We start from the raw sequence: 20,351 nt of genomic DNA, 5'->3' as shown, positions 1-20,351 counted from the left end.
ATCTTTGCCAGGCTTGCGTATTGGAATAACTTTCGCTAACTTCCAGCATGCAGGGAAGTAACCAAGCTCCAAACATTTGTTGAAGATAACGGAAAGATGGTTGAAGAAGTTAATACTCAAATTTTTCAACTTGAGGTTGACTACACCATGTATACCCGCGGCCTTCAAGTTTTTAGTACTTCTAATAGATGCCTCATCAGCCGATATTCTACTATCATCATGCACTATTACGGGGGTGTCAGCGACTCTAGACATTGCCTCCAGTACGGCAGGCTTTTGGGGGCTCACCATGGTTTGGCCAAGATTATGTGAAATCACAAAATTTGGGTTATTTTCCAAAATGGTTTTGCACAATCTGGGAGAGAGCGAATCTTGTTGGCGAAATCGTTATTTCTGAGTTCCACCATCCCTGGTGGCCTGGATAATTTTGGTTAGCCTATTGATATTGGTCTTCAAGTGGGGCAGCCCAGAACGTTGGAACTGCCTACGAATAGTGTTACGGAGCCTGATAAGATCTCTGGTTTGACTTTTAAGGTTTAGAGTATGACTCACCTGTCTGGAGCTGGTACGTGTTGCTCCCCGGCACGGGACATCGCCTCTTCGATGGTTTTCCAACACTAATGACTTCTCCGAACGACTACGGTAGGTCGTCGTAGTCGATTGCTGTGTCACACAGTCGATTGCTGTGTCACAGCGTTGGTACTGCTGCCAGTTGACACGATGGTAATTTAGCGGAAATCTTGAAACCAATTGGCCGAGGAATGAGCAGAGGCACGACAGCAACGCTGTTTCATATCTTTTCAGGTTCAAGCAGAACGATGTGCAATATACTGATGCAAAATTTGACTTTTTCGCTCCACAGTGCTTAAATGGTTTCAAATCGGGTCCTGATTACCCTTCAAAAGTTACAACTCATTTGGTTAGAAACAGACTTCGCACAAGCCATTTGAAGTTTACATGTAAATTACTATGAGAAATCTCATCTTTTTGTTCATTGCCTTCGAGTCTTTTTCCATATTGAGCTGCGAAACAGTTCGATAGCCATTCTTATGGAAAATTTTTTCAGCTACAACTTTGCTGAAGATCGTTTCTATGTAAAACGAGACAGGAAAAAGTTATTAATTATTTAAGAGATTTGTAAACTTATGACATGATCAAGCAGCTGCTCTGTAGGCAAAACTGTATTTTGCAGTGTGACATAGTAGCCATGATTTGTGTGTCATATTCAACGCCCCAGAAACACCAATGTTACCTGCTGAGCAGTTGATTGAGCATGATCATTAGACATCAGCGCATTGAACCATTGATAACTTTCGATCCTTGCATTTAATTAAAAAGTGGTCTTCAACAAAGTTGTAGCTCCAATAAGTACAATTTAAAACTTTTAAAGCAAACCGATATGGTGAATTAATAGATAGACATGAACAAAAATCTTTGTTTTACCATAGTAATTCCCATTCAAACTTGAAATGGTTTGTGCCATCTCAGTTTCTCACCTAATGGGTTCAAATTTTGAGAGGCTAGTCAGGATCCAATTTGAAATCGTTTAAGTATTGTGGAGCGAAAACTTCAAATTTTGCATCACTCTAATGTGCAACCAAGTGGTATTCGATTATGACGACTGGGTTTGGGAAAACGTTCAGTTCATGAAAACAGTGATAAAGTTATCATTTGAACATTTTTCGAAAGTTTTTTATGGGATATTGGAAAAGTATTTCAGCAGATGCGTTAAGTTATATCCTATCAATTGGCGTATTTGGATTTTCATTTCATCTGATGACAAAATTACAAGCGTTCAAAACCTAAAACTTTTTCACCATACATATTTTTTGATTTGCACCCCAGTATAGTCGACAAAGACGTAGTTCTACGTCAAAACAATGCGCCATCCTAAGAGCCGTATGCACTGTAAAAAAGTGACCGTCGACGCGGGAAATCGTAGACCGGCGGCGTGACGATTTCTGAACAATCGGCGCGCCGATAAAATTGTGTCGGCGGTGGCGTGGGACAAAAAGTGCCAGCGGCGTCGGCGTGGCGCGGCGGCGCACACCTCTACACCCTATGATATTGAAATTTTTCTTGAGCTACAGCCCGAAATATTTTTCAATGATAATCAATCTTGCCTAGCGAGTAATCTTTGAATAGATTTCATCATTGTTTAAAACTTCAAACAATTAGACAAAATTTCTAATACAAACTTTGGAACATCCCTTAAATTTAAATACAATTCACAGTGGGCAGGAATGAAACCTAGCAAAAAAATTAAAGGGTTGTGTCCTAGACACGACCACAGTATGACGTAGAACCACACAAAATTGACCGAGTTTGTTGATGAGTGAGGGGGGGTGGGGGGGGGGGGGTGGTAGGAAAGGTTGTTGATGAGTGGGGGGGAGTTAGTAGAGGTTTTTGAGGGGTGGGGAGATAGTTGTGAAGGGGGAGGGAGAGAGGTTGTTGTGAAAGGGGGAGGGGGTTTACATCATTACTTTTCCTCATTGTGGTCACGCCGTGATCCACCTTTAGCCGCTGGCAGGACCAAGTGCCACGCCGTCCGAAGCGACAATGAGCAAACGCATGACAGCAGCGCTCTTTTATATCTTTTCAGGTTCAGAACCTGATAGGATTTCCCGCCGTTTTTTTATGAATGGGGCGGAGAAAAAAGTTTCTTTTGTGCAGAATATGCAAAAAAGGATGGACTTTGGATGTTAATATAATTGCATATATAGAGGTACCAGATATGTTTTACAGTCAGTTGTTGGTAATTCATCGAGTGTTTGTCTCCTAATAAACACTATTTTTTTTGAAAATGTTGGCTCTGCATGTAAAAAATTAATTGTTCTTACACTATTAGGGTTTGCTTAAAATTTATTTCCCGAAAAAAATGATCATCAAAGTCCATGTCTTTTTCGAGTTATTTTTAAGGGGGAGGGGGAGGGGGTTGTTAAGCGGGGGGGGGGGATTTTACATGCACGTTTTTTTCAAGTCTCATTCCTCATTGTGGTGGACACGCCGTGATCCACCTTTAGCCGCTGACCTAGTCCTGCTTGATGCAGGACCTAGTGCCACGCTGTCCGAAGCGGTAATGAGCAGAGGCTGGAGAGCAGCGCTGATTTATATCTTTTCAGGTGCACGCAGAATTATGTGCAACCAAGTGGTATTCGTTTATGATGACTGGGTTTGGGAAAAAGGCTTATTTCATGAAATCTGTGATAAAATTATCATTTGTACATTTTCAATAGTTTAATTACAGAAAAATTGGAAAAATATTTATTTCAACAGGTTCGTAATGTAATATCCTATCGATTGGCGTATTTGGATTTAAATTTCATCTATAAATGACAAAGTTACAAGCGTTCAAAACCTAACACCTTCACCACACATATTTTTTGATTTGCACCCCAGTATAGTCGACAAAGACGTAGTTCTACGTCAAAAAAACGCTCTGAGATTGCATCCAATTGAGTTCAATTGAGAGACGTTTTCAAAGATAGTTTCGTACGGTAGAGGATAGCCGAGAAATAGCCGTGGGTGGACGGCATTACCAACCGCGCTATTCGGGGATTCGTGTTTTTAATCATAATAATGGATAGGTCTCACCATATTTTTCCTATGTTATCCATAATCCTATCTGAAACTTCTCAAAACAGGTAACAGAACCGCTCCTACTCCACAACATACATAGAACAGCCTCTGAAACACCATCATAAACAAGGTGACAGACTCCACTGCTCCCACAGGAGAAAACACCAAACTCGTGATGGAGCCTAAAGCAGCAAAAATCTGAGACACAGCTCCAACCAACGGAATTACATTGAACAACAAACATTTCTCATTCAGCAAAAAAGATTTACTGATTTTACTATCTATTATAGTACCTCAACGGTAAAATGTGCGATTTAAACGTTGAAGTAATGTATTTGCACCAAAGTAGACTCCTGCGCTGAGAATAATTCTACTGTACCCAAGGGGTAGGTCACTCCGCACACCAATCTTGGGTCAACATTTTTCTCAATGTGCCGCAAGTGTGCCGCAAGTGTGCTGCAAGTGTACCGCAAGTGTGCTTCGCTGTAGAAGTTGGATTGCATTCTGACGGTGGTCGGCCATCTACAGCAAATCAACCTCGCTGCAGACCTAGCTGCTGGTATACACGCTGATCGATACGATTACGGTGCGGTGCGAAAAGTCAATCTTTTTCCTGACCAGCAAGAAGAAGGTCGATTTCCTAAAGCAGATCGAGAAGGACGGTGAGGAGGGCATTCCGTCGGTGAAGCTCTTGGTTCGGGATAAGAACGACAATGACAAGGCCAATTTTGAAAAGTTGCTGGAGGCCATCAAGGGATCCAAGGACGGCAAAACGTTGAGCATCTTCTCCAAGGAAAACTTCCCGGGTGAATTCTGTGAATCGTGACGAGCCTTCATCAAGGACAACAAACAATTTTAGCTGTAGATTAGCTTATACAACCAAAATTTAGCTTACACAGCTAATGTTTGCCTTTAAAGCTAGTCTGTAGCTAAAAATGTATGTTGGGAAGGGCTTCAACACTCCAAGGTAATCACCATCAAATGGTAGACGCATTCAACAAGGACCTCAAGGATCACATCATGGAGATTATGGATGTTTATAAGAAATTAAAACATGCCAAACTGTCGGAGGGTGTCGAGCAGGCTCTGACGGACAAAAGGTACGTCTCCGGTGTGGATACCAACTAGTTGGACATGTGCTACCCGTCGATTATCCAGTAGGGTGGCAATTACAGACTGAAGTTCAGTGCATTCAGCGACAAGAACTATCTGCACTTTGGATTGATCATCTGTGCTCTGGGTATGCGTTAAGTGTCCTACTGCACCAATGTCGTCCGAACGTTGCTGATCAATCCGACGGAAATGATTCAGAAGCACTACACCTTACTGCTCAATCTGGAAGAGGAACTGCTGAAGGTGGATGATCCCGGTCAAGAAGCTCTCGGAGAAAATTGTAAGTTAATTAGGTTGAGTTGAAGCAATGAAAATTACGTGTTGTTGTGCCGTGAAAAGGAGTTCGGTTTTGTTCAAATGAGTTTGGTTTGGTAGACGACCAATTGACCGACTACTTATCAAGGCACAATCACACGGAATTGTTATTGCTTCCAATCAAACTTAATTAACTTTTATTTTTGTTACACAAATCGAAAACCATTTATTTCATCTCGTATAAGATGGCACATATTCGAAAATAAAGCTACTCTTTTACTTAATTCAAATGTAAAACGAAATCTCACTTCAAAGTTACATACGTTGCATCGGTGGTAAGGCCACAGTTGTTACCCTTCACCGTCATCAGCATATCCATCGTGGCCCCAGTACTTGTACCAGGAGTTCATGATTAGCCAGTAATATTTTCCTTTTAGTTTTCCGAATTAAAACCGCCACCACTGCATGATCCAATCCATCCACATTGTTCTTGTATTCCGATTCGTAGTACACACCATTTGAGTAGTAGCTGAAAGATTTGTGACCAGCATCGATAGCAATCGACAGCCCTCGGAAGCCTACATTTCGAATTTAACTGTGAACTGAGAAGTGAATTGCTGGTCTGAGTTCCTCTAGTCAATCAGAGTATGTTTCTGAAATACACAACAGCTGTCCAGCAGTGCTCCCATTTTATTTAATGAACAATACAATGCCTACGAGAAGGTGTGCCGATGGATGTGCCCAAGCTGTGCTGAATCTACTTTCGGCACACTGTGCTGAGTGACTTACCCTTTGACTGTACCAGTCATTACGTTTAAAAAATCACAATCTAAGCGCAATTAGTAAAAATCAAACCGGCGTATGACACCGTTTCGTCACAACTGTCAAACTGTGGCTCCCCTTTCGCTTGCATTGAATTTGGACCCAGTCTTTGTTTTGACAAATTGTATCGAAGCCACGATTATTCCACAAATTTTTGCTTACTTTGGCATGGAATTTTATAGTTGTATAGGAAGTATTCCACCGCTGGCGTCCTCAAGGTGTAGTGTTGCTTTTTGGATGCTGCACGGAGGACTCCGCCTCGAAATCTCAATAGTGGGGGTGGCTACGTTGGGTAAAACACCAGTCAAAAAGCAAGGCTTTTCCCACCGGACAACCCTACCTGTCATTGCTGCTGACCTTCAAGAAAGGATCCGACTCTACTTTGCATTCCTTCCGCTATCCATAGGCGGAAGTTTTTCGGATGTATAGGGTTAACAGGCTGGCCATCAGCAACTATCCAGTCGGAACTATTTAGTTACACCACTCGGCTGTACCGGAAAAGCGAGCAAAAGCAAAGAGTAGTTTCCCAAAGTTGCTGTCTGCTGAGCTTGTATTATGATAATGATGAAAAGTGACTTTTAGCGGAAAACACAAAAACGAACTGCACTCTCTGCGAAAGGTCGAGATTTTCCTTTTTGTTGCTCTTGGTTTGTTTTTTGGGTTCGGTCTATGTCGCTGATGCTACCACCGGGGTTTACGGAATTACGGAGATAAAATGAAACTTTAGCGGTGCTAATAGTGCTGAAATTGCTTGGGCTAGAATACAAGAGCTTCTGCGGGAGGAAAAGTTATTTATAACATTCGTACTGACTGCCACTGGCGGGTAGCTATTGCTTGCAATCCTGCCGACCGAAAGGGCATTCAGATGTTGGCGTGCTACAATGTGCTTCTTTGAGTTCCTTTCCAGTAGCGGCAGTCAGTAGGATGCTGAGACCTTTGTCTAGGAAACAAGAGCTCGGCTGGTGCGATGATGATGAGATGCTCGCTGAGGAGAAGATAAATTCTATTCATTGTCGTAATTAAACTTGTTTGTTCTCATTAGAGCGTGCTCATCCTTGGCCTTTCTACTTTTCAAGCAGGATTTTTTTTCTCCAGTTTTCTCCTCCAATGGCAACTGGCTTTTGGTGTGACCTTTCATCCGTTCAGCCGCCCGTGGCTTGTATTCATTTCGCGGGTTTTGAAAAATGGCAGAGGTCGACTCATTTATTCGTTTTTTTTTTGTTTTTCGGAATGAGGGTTCTATTGGAACAATGTTACACGGGATAAATTAGTGATATTTGCTATCTGGAGCGGAAACATTAAACAATTCATAATTCAGTTTACTAACTAAATCTCACTTGATTGTACTTGTTATTTAAAAAAATTAAGCTATAAGTTCATTGGCAACAGCTAACATTTGGGATTATTTTTCAAGGCAACATTTATTTTTTTCTAGGGTGCTCTATTTTTCCATGAAATCCTCAAAAGGATTTTGCAACATTTGCTAACACGTTCATCCATTCAAGTAATAGCACGTTGATATTATATCCTGAAAGCTGTTGCCCTTCGTCATGAAGCAACGTCAACCATCACACAATTCACACCCGAGCAAGTAGAACGATATACTTTGTACAAACATTTTTAATTGCGGAAATTTACGCTTGGGAGTCCTGAAGAAATGGTCCTGGGTTTCATCAAGGCGCAAAGGATTTCTTCCTTTTAACGAGAGAAAAAATGAGTTGTGGCAAACCAGGCTAAGTACTTTTCCATGCCGGACCCGCCATTTGCTTGAAGTGCGGTGCGAGATATGATGCGGTATCATCCCTCTCTCTCTGATCTTAAGAGCGTTGATGCAATTTTCCCACAGTTTTACGATTGCTGTTGAGCGTGAAATTAAAAGCTGCTGCTACTTGAAGGATGCCACTGACGAATCTAGGGCACTACACTTCTGTTGCCGTTTCTGTGTTTCTGCTGGGTGATGAAAAGAGGCTCCCTCCACCTTCATTCACTACCTACTTACCGAGAGTGTGCTTTTGGTGCTTGTTCGCTGTCACCCAGCATCCCCAACAGGACCTTGATACTCTGGATGGCAATGGTATATTTGCTGTCCTTGTGCTTTTTCTGTTTTGCATTTCTTTCGTACGTAAATTTCATCCCAGTCATTAGCAAATTAACATCCCTAATGAATGATGTTTTCGAGTTATCGTTTTTTTTTCTCGGCACTGGTCTACTGACGAAGGAGTATGAATCTTGTTGGATGTTAGATAATGTTGGAAATTGAGGTAACTTATATGATTTGGCTTTTACACAGATTGTTTGTTATGCAAGTTAACTTGATCGTTTATCAGGCAAATATGAAGCTATGTTTATTCCGTAGCAGCGTGAAGCTGGAATCTGAAACAAAGCCTATCAGATTTGGATTAAAACTCAACTTAAGGCCTATACTCGAAAAAAAAAAAGGCACAAGACAAAAATGGTTCGCCAAAAATGTATTTTAAGTCGGATTTTCTTGAAACTTTTAGGGAATGAACTAATACATATGGATTATGTTTCGGCATAATTACTCAATTTCCTTTCCATCGCTGAGAGCCCGCACCTTTCCCTTAAGAGCTTTCATTACATTTGTGGTGGAGCCGACCGTTTTGGTCACTTTCATCCATTCTTTCTTCAACTCCAGCTTGATCTTAAACACTTTGGACGATTTTCGAACTTTGGCCTTCATTATGACCCAAAATCTTTCCACCGGACAAATCTCTGGTGAATTTGGGGGGTTGGCAGTTTTTGGTACAAAAACAACGTTATAGTCTATGTACCAATCCAACGTCGATCACGCGTAATGGCATGATGCCAGGTCCGGCCAAAATAATGTCTCGCCACCGTGGGCAACACACGCTTCTGGAGGCACTCGGTGCGGTAAATTTCGCTGTTGATGGTACCCATTGTGATGTACGGTTTACTCAGTTTATCGCATTGGCATATGGCCTGCCAGAGCAAGTATTTTTTGGCGAATTTGTCCACTTTCTTCTTCCTTATGTCTTCCGGAACATCAAACCGTGATTTGGCAACGTAGAACTCTAGCCCCGGTATCTGCTTTGCGTCTGCCTTGATGTAGGTTTCGTCATCCATAACCACACACATCGGTTTCGTTAACCACTGTCGGTACAGCTTCCTTGCGCGGGATTTGGCCGCCGTGTTTTGTTGATCACGCCGGGACCTTGAATACACGAAGCCCAGCTTTTCCTTGATTTGTTTTCCGTCGATCTTGTTTTCCATGCTGAGCACCAATGCTACTGACGCCAGGGAGGCAGCTCACACACCTGGACGGCCCTACCTATCGACCCATCAACTAATGAACCGGGGACCAGCGGCTTTACTTTCCTGATCAGAGATGTCATTCCCCAGAACATCCTGGCCGCGCCGACTGGGATTAAACGCAGGCCTGCTGGTCTGCTTACCACTACACCATCAGAGCTGCTATCTTTACAGTAATACTTGATCTACTTCAAAGTTGATACATTTATAGAGGGCTTTATTTATATCTTATCAAAAATCAGGGAATATTTACGTAATTCTCTACAATTGATCGAAGTTTCCTAAAATTTAAAGAAGGTTCTTTTACTTCCAGAATGTTTCTTGAACTTATTTTCAGTTCCATGAACTCAAACGATGCTCCCTGAACTTCTTTCCAAACTATTTAGCTTATCCGAAGAAATAGCTTCTATAAAGTTCCCTGATATTGTGGATAGTCCTGCGAGTTTATGGGACATTCCGTCAACTTCTACGATTTTCCCATGTAAAATTTCTTGAACTTTAGGAAGTTCACTGAGTTTCTACCATGTTTGCTATACTTGAACGAATTTCTTATAATTTAAATAATGTTCCCGGAACATCTACAAAGTTCCAGTAACCTCTTAAAAATATCCACAACTTCTACGTAGCTCCTTGATCATATTCCAAGTTCCATAGTTTTTATTTTTCTAGAATTGTATCATGATTTAAGCAAATCTATGAATTTCCAGGATGATCCTCTATCTTTTCTACGCATATTCCTAAATATTTAGAAAGTTCCCTGAAATCGAACGACGTTCTTAAAACATCCAGGAAGTGCATTGAGCTTTGTTGAAGTAAGATCTATCAGTAACTGTTGTGGAGTTCCGAAGATCCTTGAAATTTTAAGAATTTGAATGATTTTTTTTTCGATTTTGTTATAGCTTCTACCAAATTCTCTGAACTTTTACCGGAGTTTGTGAACATTCTGAAAAAATTTCCGAACTTCTACTAGAGTCGCTGAACTTTTACAAAAATTCCTGTACTTGTATGTAGTTTTACGAAGGTTCTCGAACGGCTTTGTAATTTGCTACAAATTTCGCTGCGCTCAACGTTCTCGTTGATTTTCTGTGAAGGTTCACAAAGTTTCCCGAGCTTTTTTTGTAATTCGCTAGCGGTCAAACTTGAACGAAGTGCCTCGAAATTAAAAGATGGTCCTCAAACTTTTATGAGGTTCTCTCTAATTAAACAATGAGCAGTTGACGGACCAATGAGACTCAACCTTTTCCGATTTGTTTGAAACTATTCATTTTTTTTATGGGATATCAATCACATGTGTTAAAATTTGGCCTTGCATTATTTTTTTCAAAATGACGATGATTTATTTTTCAACTACTTTGTTTCATATGTTATTTCGATTAGAAGTTGAAAAAGTCAAATGCACCATTTAAAACAATAAAGATTCAAAATGGTCGCATTTCAGCACTAAGGCACAAACATAAAAGTTTCATGCACATCGAGTCACAACTTCTTTCTTTTTGCTAATTGGTCTGCAACTGCTCCAATGTTTCATTAACAAAGTTTCAAAAACTGAGCAAAGCTCCAATGTGCCCGAATTTTCCTGATTTTTTTAAAGTTCCTTGAATTTCCACAAAGCTTTTTATACTCGCGAGGGGATCATGGCGTGTGTGTGTGTATTTACAATCTAACTCCCACTGACTCAGTGGCATTATGGATATGATCCTCATGCAACCATCTTTTATATAAATAATTTTCGCAATTATTTTATTAATTTTATCGCAACTCCAAAAGCCCATTTCATGAACACAAGCATTCCGAAGCTATTTTCGTACACGCCCCGCTCCAATACATTTTAATGTGGGAATCATTAATAATGGGCTGGAACTTTTAATGAAGCTTTATTGCTTGATTGATTAAACCTAAACTATGTTAATCATCGAGTTTCCACTAGCTCACGGCCTCCACATGCTTCCGGAATGCATGGCAGGTTCTAATAATGTAGTCTGGATCCATTTCTCTCCAGGTACGGGTCAATGTTTGTCTGAGGCTTGCTGTACTCGGGTGGCGTTTAGAACAGATCGGGGCTGGATGGCGGCCACATATCCTTCGCCCAGAACGGAAGATGTGCCTGCAACCACTTCTGAGTGCGGTTCGAGGTGTGACATGGAGCCCCATCTTGTTGAAATGCAACATTTGGCTTCGGACCGTACTGTTCTTTGATCAACGGAAGAACATACTTACTTAAAATCCCGATGTAGACCTCCGTGTTGACCTTGTCGCCTTCTGGAATGAACACCGGGTCTATTTTTTTGCCATCGGAAGCCACCAATCCAAACACCATAACGCTAGCAGGATACTTGGTCAGATACACATTTTTGTGCTCGTCGGCCACGTCTTCTACCGGAAAAGAACTAATATACCGGTCGGTTCTGGAATTTGATACGGGATCGACGGTAAACATGCTCTCGTCGTATTTTTCCCTGCCCTCGACTTCGCCCCGCAATCTTCCTTTACGATCTTCCGTGCCGTAAAGTCACTGATCCCGTGTTCTTTTGCTATTCTCCTTATTGAACGCACTGGATTCACCCGAATCATCCTTTTGATAGCAGCGATAACCCTCGGAACCCGAGCTGACCTCCGATGACCTGTGGCCACCTTCGCGGATAGTTGTCCTTTCTTTTCTCGGTCTAAAACCCTTTTGACGGTCCACCGGGACACTCCCACGGTGATTGAAATGTTTTTTTGCGACATTTGCGCGTGGGACAAATCACGAATACGCTGCCACTTCGTCATGGTGCAACTGTCAAACTAAGTAAATCATTTTCTTTTATACACAGCCTACTACGGTATGAGCTATAGGTTACGTGCATGCAAAGAAAACCAAGGCATTGTATGCAGAGGTGAAACGGGAACCTTATTTGTACGATGGTGCAAACATCATCACGCCTACGGTAGTACTAGTACTAGTACTCGGAAGTATTAAGTTGGAAAATATTATAAAGGACAAAATGTAACGAACGCACCAAATCTGGCCAAGTGAACCCAACAAGCTGGCCTGATGTGTTAGAGATGAAAGCCGCAATTGTAGACGGTTCGCTTCACGGGGTGATCCGGTTTGTGGTAGAGCCTGCACGGAATGTCCCCAAGGTAGTCTTGGAACACCTCTTGGCCGTCCGACACAAACCGCACACTGTGGAACTCGATTCAGGAAAGTATCCGTTCGTCACCAATATCACTTTACTGTTGAAAAACAAAAATCCGGTACAACGCAAAATCCAAACAGGAAATTTTTTCGCTTCCATCTAGAAGCACAGCACTCTTCGATCTTTCCACTCGTGAGGGGATCATGGTGTCGGTAATAACGAAAGTCGACAGGAATCCGACCTGGGCCCAGATTAAGGCTAAAATGAACAGCCACCCAGAATGGAAATCTTTCACGTTGACCCTATGCACCACTAAGGATATGCATGATACATGCGTCTCTAACGCTCTACGGAGTTCCCAGAATTTCTACTAAATTTCCTAAATTTCTTCCATGATTCCTGAATTTTTCCGAAGTTCTCTTAGTTAGAGAAACATCCCTGAACTAAAATCCCCAATTTTTTTTAAAAAAGGTAAAATTTCTCTAAAATTTTCTATATTTTCACAAAGATTGATGAAGTCCTGCAATATTAATTGAACTTCTTCCAAATTCGCTTAACTTTTACGAAGTCCACTCAATGAAGTTCGCTTAGCTTTTGTAAAGTTAGCTTAACTTAATCAAAATTTGCTTAAATTTCATCAAAGTGTGCTGAACTTCTTAAAAGTTTGCAGAACTGCTTCAAAGTTTGCTGAACTTCTTCAAAATTTGCTGCACTTCTAGAAAATGTCCTGAACTTCTACTTAGTTACCTGAACTTCTGTGGAGCTCCCTTTCGCAGAAGTTTTACGTAGTTTTCTGAAGATTTACGAGGTTCCTTGAAGATTATCAACATTCCCTAGTCTTTAAGGAAGTTCCCTGAAATCAAAAGATGTTTCCTTAACATCACTTCTGTTTTGCCACTCAGTTCAATAAATCAGCAATATTGAACACAGACGCAACCATCTCTGGGTCACCGTCGAGGCTTGTTTTCATATCCATACACATTTTAAGCGCTGTTGGTCAAGATAAAGTCTGTACCCTAGCCAAGTAACAATTTGAGTTTTTTTTAGGGTTCTGTAGGCCATGATTTAGACTTGTAGAATGCTTTCAAACCTCGATAAATCTTGCAATGTTACTTGGGAAAGGCAGTCGATCGTCAAGAAACTAATCTATTTGAAGTATATTAGCATTAACGTGAGCAAAATGTGGTCCAGATGTTTGTAAAGATCTTTTGTAACGGGAAGCTGATTACCGGAAAAAAATTACTGGTATGTTTTGATTTTTCTAAAATCATTGGGAAAATACGTTTATGAGTAAAAACATTTTTTCTCTCAAAATCACAAAATCAAAGGTAGTCTTAACAAAACTTAATGGTCGAGTTTTGTGGCTATTTAAGTCCGGCTTTTTGCCTTGATGTCATGGAAAACATCGTTCTGCCAGTGAATTTTCTTTAGAATCAGAAAACTTTTTTTTTTCAATTTTTTAGGGTCATCTACAAATTACGTAAGGATTTTTTTTGTGATTATTAAACCTTCCATCCTCACTTTGTAAGACACTGTAAAATTTCCAATTAACTCTTGGGAAAGTTTTTATATCAATCAATAATGTGCTCATTCTATGTATCAAGAGCAAATTTTCATTATGTCGAAAGTAACATTCGCACCGATCCGGGAAAAATAAAGTTTTGTTTTGATGACCGAAAAGTTATTCATATTTCCAATCAAACACATATAATTTCATAGTGATAGCAATGTTTAGCATATTAAGAAGCGTTTTAATCAAACAAACCAGATCGCTAGCTTTCATGCTGAAAATACTTGTTTTTGGGTGAAAAGTTATTATACGTCGTTTGGTGGCCCCTAATGTTACTTAAGTCAAAGTTTATTTACCAGGATATTCGGGAGAATTATCAATCACGTATCCTTATTTGCAGCCCATTCATCATTTTAGGACCACCAAAATCACCTTGGCAACAAACAGTTCAATTTTCACTTTAATAATAAGAAATCGACACGAGGAATGTACACTTTTCACAGTTTTCTCTGCGCGGTTACTTAAGACAAATGCCATCTCCATAGAAATCGGGTGACTTCAGTAACATCGAAAAATATTTTGATCGGAAGATGATTACGTTATAGCAATTTGACTGGTAAATAAATTTAAAAATGGGATGTGATCTTATATTCTGACAGTATATAGTGTAATAGAGCATCGATTGACACTGATATCTCGACTTTGTTTACCTTTGTTACTTTCAACGAAATGATAATTTGCTATTGGTATGATCAGGATTTTTGGCATAAAAACGATAAACAACAAACCATATTCTTCTAAAAATTGAATCTTATGTTAGAAATTTATAGCTAGTTAATTATATGTATATAGCCATTCCATAGCAAAACGATATAGTGGTTCTCAGAATTTCGTAAAAATTGGAACCGTATTTTTGTGTGTGATCAGGGTGACCATTTCCATGTTAAGGTGGTCCAAAAAATCGAGTTTTTAAATTATTTTTTTCAAAAATGAATGATTTTTGAACCACTGGGCCGATGTCATAGATCAAAATATAAAATGAAAGGTAATTAAAATCACTTTTTAGAAAAAAAACATAATTATATAAAAAATTGAGATTTTGTGTTGAAAAACAATTATTGTATTGGCTTTTTTATGGTTTTTATGGTTTGTAGATAGAGGCCGCAATATGTTTTCATATTTTTTTTCTTGAAAATGTAGGCTTATTTACACATTATTTCACAAAATCATCGATGTGTTTTTTTCTCGTTTCTGAGTTATATTTTTTTTAAGTTATCAAGTTTTGGGTTTTTGCTCAATACTCCTATGCGACTAGACTTCCATGCGTCGTGACCATGTAACAGTCGCTATAAATCGATGGGCGCATGGTAGTCAAGTTGGGAGGTTCATCCAACTTCTTCAGCAAGTTTGTTAAAATCAACTCCAGAAGTTTGTTGAACATCTTCGAACGTTTCTTCCTTGAAAATAGTATTTTTAATTTCGCATAAAAATGTAATTTTTTTTCTGGAAACCCCCAAAAATTTCTTCTGGCTTCTCTTAGAAAATTCTTCTGACGTCACCTAGAGCATTCTTCCGATTTCCTTTGAGTCATTTCTGCAAACTTCCTCCTCATCTTGCAAAAAAGAGTCATCTATCTTCGGGGAAAGTCCTTATATTTTCACCCAAAAATAATTCTAAAATATGTCGCATGTAGCATATCATAGTTTTGCAACGTTACATTGTATTCGTTTGCACAATCTGAGCACGGATATGACTTATAAATCTTTAATATAAATCACAACAAATCTCATGAGAACTACACATTTAAGAACCTTATACGATTAATGAATTAATTATGAGCAGAATTAATGGGCAAATTGGGGCGACTACACATTTCCAATTTATTAGCCAACACAAGAAATTCATTCGTTACGAATCCTTTTCTCAAATATTCAGACATCAACGAGTGCCTGCTGCGGAATGGTCACGGCCCCTGTCAGGACACGTGCATCAATCAGTGGGCCACTTACAATTGCAGTTGTGATGGACTTCCCGGGACTCGTCTATCGGCAGATGGCCACGGCTGTGAAGATGCCGGTGAGTGTCCCAAAGCCGGCTGCTCCCATCAGTGCCTCAGTACTATGGGCCGAACGTATTGCCTGTGTCCAAAGGGATTTGCCCTCGGAGACGATTGGAAAACGTGTCAAGGTATGATGGGGATTTCGGTGCATCTGACACTGGAAAGAACTAGGTATTTTCATGCCACTTCTGCCATTCTGCTGCTTGCTGCCGCGCTACTCAAAACTAATTCTCCATTCCATGATGAATATTCACCAGTTTTACAAGTTTCACTTAAGCATCGAACGAATGAGCGCTTGTTGACTTGCTCACCGGAACATCGACACCGATTGTGCGACGAGCTCCGGCGGAAAATCTGCATCGAAACTACATTTCAAAGTCATAAATTATTCATCCTCAAACATTCTTCCGTTCGTGCTTTTGTTATGCAAACACCACGCGGCTCCTCTTCTAGTCATAAATATAGCTCACGCTGCTCCTAAAACTGACTGCATTTCGCCCGACTGTGGCTGGTACTGTATACACAATTTCATGCGCTGAAAAGTCCATCAAACAAATGGCAATAGAAAAAAAAATAGTTTCCGCCATTCATCGCTAAACGCCGAAGAGAGCTTTCCGGGTTAGAAAAAAAATGCTAGGTACCTTTCATCAAATCATCACGGTGAGCCAGAGGCTTGGAGCGGGTTTAAAAATTAAAAACAGACGACCGACCGAGACTGCAGCCGGCCAGGCACCACCGATCAGGCTTTTCTGTGATGCGCGTGTTAAATACGGATCATCCTTGATGCAGTTTATCTTCTATGCTGTCGGTTATCTATCTAGCTGGATGTGGTGCGTGGTGCAGTGGGTTTGCTCTCCGCGGTCTGTTGTGCATTCATAGTGAGATATTTGCTGCTGCTATTAGTTTGAAAATATTTTATACTATTCTATTCGCTGTTCAATTGGCTTTACGAGATAGACAGATAGAATGATATGGGATTTTGAAGTGCCAGTTTTGGCTCGGTATCACTAAAAGCTCAATGACGTATTTTTATTGCTATGCAAAGGCTGGTAGATTGAGCTGTTCAATTTGCATGGATTCACTCACCATTCACTACAAGTGGTAGTATTGTTTTCTACATTTACTTGTTATAACCAAGGTTGCAAATACTCATTTCAGCTTAAACAATGTTTTTTTTAATTATGAAATAATTAGATGCTATCACAGAAAGAGTCACAATCATTGATTTTTCACTCACTCACTCACTCACTCAGCGATCAGCAAATCGCTGATTGTGACTCATAGTAAGCAAAATTTACAGGTTTTATGTTTCAAACGCATACTTTGTAACCTCTTCTTGTAAGTTACAAGTAAAACATGTCATCATACCATCTTTTGGTTTTATTATTCCGAAAAACATTCTTTTAGCTGAAATGATTATTTGCAACCTTGGTTATAACTGATATCTGGATTGAGGGCTTTAGTCAGAATGCTAGAATGCCACTAAGTCGAAAGATATTAGATAGAGTTTAGGAACTTTGACGCACACAATCGCGATGATTTTTGTCGGTGTAAAAATATGTAAGACAGAGCACCCGAGAATTTACCTATGCCTGCTATCATGTATCTCGAGACTTAAAGCTTGAAAACTGCTGTTACAATTTGCATACTATCATGTTATCTACCAACTCTGTAAAAAGAATGGGTCCATTTAAAATGATTTTATTGCATTTTGAGCTAGTTTCATGTTTAGAGATATCCTAATGAGCAATTTATTTTACAGTATTTGTCCTACGATGTGTTTGCCCTTGTAATATAATAATATACACGTTGCGCCATATTGTTCCTAGCACTATTCTCGACATTTCTTTCAAACACATTTTGATGTGTGTTTCACAGATTAATTGATAAAAATCTAAAAGGATGTTGCAAACAATCTAAACGGAGGTTGTAATCCACTGCATACTTCAGTAAGGAAGAGTGGCAATCAGATTAACAAAGCAAAGTAGCATGGCTTTCCACTGAAGACAGATGATGTAATTATTTGACTGATAGATAAAAATAGCTCATTGCACATTAGTCTGGAATAAGATGGTGGTTGTTAGATAACATATTTAGCTTTAGTATGCAAGTTGTTGCAGTAATTTTTATGCTTTCAGAGATACAAATATTATAAGACATCAATTACCTGAAAATTACAAAAATGACTTGAAGCACCTCTAAGTAATCACTGATTTTGAGGAAAACTTAACCTGAGGAACAATAATTTCCTTTGACCGGTTGGACCGCGAACATTTTTTTTGAAACGAACAAGTAATTTATACAGGTTGCATAGTCATTCCGGATGGTTCATAATTCTTTCCGAATACATTACTACTATCTTCCAGTACAGTTGATGCCATCATCATAGTATCATTAATTATTACGGGAAGCTTTTGTTCAGGTCAAAAAACTATGCCTAAAATCCAATAAGGAAGTTTTTATGGTTCTATGAGTTCCACGAATACACTGAGTTATTTATTGCTTGAGTGGAGATGTCTGATGTGAGATACTGACATGTATAAATCTTACTGACTTTAAAATATTCAGTGCAGTTTAATGAACTTTTCAGAATTCTCTTGAAATAAAATGATTATAATAAATAATTTTTAGGAGCTGGAAACAAAGATCAACCATTATTATTTTCTAAAAATATTTTTTATTATTATAGTCATACAATAATAATAGTCATTAAAACATTCTTGGGTCATTCGTGACTTGTCCGGGGATGATATTTACACTTGTGACTGGCGTGAGATGTATGGATGTTAACCCCTACGTCAGGGCCATCCTTTTTTTCAACTTATAACCATTTAATTCTAAAAATTACTAGTTATAGGAATATTCTAAATTCACAGAGTTATATTACGCACGAAATCAGCGCCAAACGCTAATGCCAAGCGAAATGCAAAATCCACGCCAGTTGTAATAGCTTTGGGACTCCTAAACCTTTCGCTTGTGGTTAAATAGTTTAAGAAATCTCAGATTATAGATTCTCTAAATATTTCGCAAAGACCTTTCTAAGCACTTAATTTCAATAGAAAAATTTTTAATCAACAATCGACAGTTGAATGAGGGTCGATTGTACCAAATAACACATAAAGATAGAAAATGGGCTGTTTCTTTTAGAGTCAATTCCCATTGGCCATCCAGTCGTGCTACAAAAAAAAAGTTTAAACAAGTATACCTTACATTTGGAACCGGTTTCATCAAACCCAGCTAAAATTTTGATTTTTACAGTCATAACAAAACAGGTGACTCATCTAAGTGACTATGGGACCCATAGTATGAGTGTTCTACTGGGTTGCTGATCATTAACGTCAGCAATAGGAATTTTCATTGAAGATGTTAAGGGATAGTTCACTGTTTCAAAAAAATAATTAAGTTTTGAGTGTTCTAATGGAAAAATATATAGAAAATTAAAAAAAATAACATTTCTTCGAATTTTCTAATGAAAATTCACGCGCAAAAACATTTTTGTAGGTCATAATGGCTTAAAATTGTACTGAAAAGCCACAAAACAACAAGCATTCCGTTTTGCTGAGGGTCCAGTTATTTTTCATGGTGAGATAAAAAACATAATTGTACATGTAAATTTTCTTAGTAAATATGGAAAAACCAGATTTTCTAGGATTTTGATGTTTTTTTTCTTCAATATTTAAACATCATTAACAACCCTGGTGATGACGGTTTCAAATAATTCCAACACTAGAATCAATGTGAATAACACTTAAATTATATTTTCACTTATTCAAAAACGATTGATGCGACTGCAGAAATGTTGAAATTTACGTTTTTGTGACTTTGCATTTTGGGTGGTGCATAATATCAATTTTGCTCCACCCTGCACAATCTATTCTAAATCAGGTCCTGGTTATTCTCCCAAAAATTTAGCTCCTTTGGTAGCGATCGCATACTTCACTGGCCTTTTGAAGTGGGATACTTTATTATAGCAAACATTATGAATGAAGAGGCTGTATACTTTGCCATTAGAATATTTACAAACTCTAAATTTGAATGGGCGATAGATTCTTTTAGTTCTTTTAAATCCCCTGGCACAGATGGAATTTGTCCAGTACAGATTCAAAATTTTAAATCTATAATAATTCCTGTTTTAGTTAAATTGTTCAAGTTTAGTTTCTTATTGGGACACATAAAAAAATGAGGACAAGTCCGAGTGGCATTCATACCAAAGACGAACAAAAGAGATAAATCTTCACCAAAATCATTTAGACCAATAAGTCTGTCATCATTATTTTTTAAATTAATGGAAAAACTCGAGTCAGACAAGTCAACAATTACAGCTCTTCATACTCTTATTAATAAAATAGAAAAATCCTTTGCGGCTAAGGACATTCTATTAGCAACGTTTCTTGACATTCAAGGTGCATTTGATAATGCATCTTTCACGTCGATGATAAGCGCCATGAGAAGTCGTGGTTTTAATAAAAACATAATGAAAGTAACAGCCGTAAAAGGCTGTTCTCATGGGGGTGTTCTTTCTCCCCTTCTCTAGTTGTTGATGTACTTCTTTTAAAACTAAAGCATCAAGGATTCGAAATAATTGGGTTTGCGGATGAAATTG

General features: G+C 39.0%; 1 pseudogene; it reads left to right on the top strand.

The window, feature by feature from the left end:
• LOC135709172 (uncharacterized) overlaps positions 1-20,351 on the top strand; it is a 256,458-nt pseudogene that overhangs the window by 148,750 nt on the left and 87,357 nt on the right.

Source organism: Ochlerotatus camptorhynchus, unplaced genomic scaffold, assembly GCF_037179485.1.
Source record: "Ochlerotatus camptorhynchus isolate MF236.1 unplaced genomic scaffold, CSIRO-AGI_Acam_v1.1 ptg000353l, whole genome shotgun sequence".
NCBI classification, from domain to species: domain Eukaryota; kingdom Metazoa; phylum Arthropoda; class Insecta; order Diptera; family Culicidae; genus Ochlerotatus; species Ochlerotatus camptorhynchus.
Note: the sequence above shows the minus strand (reverse complement) of the source record. Positions and strands in the feature narration are given on the sequence as shown.